At 38.0% G+C, this 924-nt stretch overlaps 1 non-coding gene across 1 annotated transcript; it reads right to left on the bottom strand.

Moving 5' to 3' along the window:
* Nucleotides 1–524: 524 nt before the first annotated feature.
* LOC133798938 (small nucleolar RNA R71) lies at nt 525–631 on the bottom strand. The gene has a single exon (XR_009876154.1). It is a non-coding gene; the product is annotated as a small nucleolar RNA R71 (small nucleolar RNA).
* Nucleotides 632–924: the final 293 nt, after the last annotated feature.

Raw genomic sequence — 924 nt, 5'->3', positions numbered from 1 at the left:
CGAGGAAGTTGACAAAAGGAAATCATACCAATAGATCTTGAAATTTAGAGAACGTGCAGAAAGAATCGAAAGATAAAGAAAATGTTGGATTTCACCATGGCTGAGAACGCAAATAACATTGTCAACAATGCAAATATGGGTAATGCAATTGAAGCGATCCACCAATAAGGAATTATGTACTCCCTACTATTACGGGGATACATTCAAGCATTCATCCTCCCACTGTTGAGGAAAATAAATTTGAGATAAAGCCCTCAATTATTCAGATGGTGCAAAATTGTGTACAATTTGGGTGGTTACCAGATGAGGATCCATATCTACATATCACAAACTTTTTGGAGTTATGTGCGACATTCAAAATGAATGGGGTGAGTAATGATTCTGTAAGATCGAGGCTATTTCCATTTTCACTGAGGGACAGAGCTAAGAGTTTGTTGAATTCTTTACAAGAGAGCTCTATACTTACTTGGGAAGATTTGGCTCAGAAATTCCTTGGTAAATATTTTCCTCCTGCCAAGTCAGCCAGAAGAAGAGGAGAGATTAACAACTTCCATCAGCTAGATGGGGAGTCTTTGTATGATGCATGGGAACGATTTAAGGAATTGCAAAGGAAAGGCCCACATCATGGAATAATGAATGGTTGCTAGTTCATACTTTTTACAATGGTTTGGGGGGCCAATACAAGGACAATTATAGATGCAACATCAGGAGAAGTGTTTATGAGAAAAAATGCTAATGAAGCATATGAGTTATTGGAAGAGATGGCTATGAATAATTATAAATTGCCTACTGAGCGTGAGAATAAGAAAGTAGCAGGAATCTTAGAAGTTGATCCAATAGCGCTATTAACCACTCAAGTAGCATCTCTAACCAAGCAATTGCAGCAAACTGATCTCGTCGCACAAGCAATGCAAGTACAAAATG

This window comes from Humulus lupulus, chromosome 8 (assembly GCF_963169125.1).
Source record: "Humulus lupulus chromosome 8, drHumLupu1.1, whole genome shotgun sequence".
Taxonomy (NCBI): domain Eukaryota; kingdom Viridiplantae; phylum Streptophyta; class Magnoliopsida; order Rosales; family Cannabaceae; genus Humulus; species Humulus lupulus.
The sequence above is the reverse complement of the archived record's forward strand: the minus strand, read 5'-3'. Positions and strand labels throughout refer to the sequence as shown.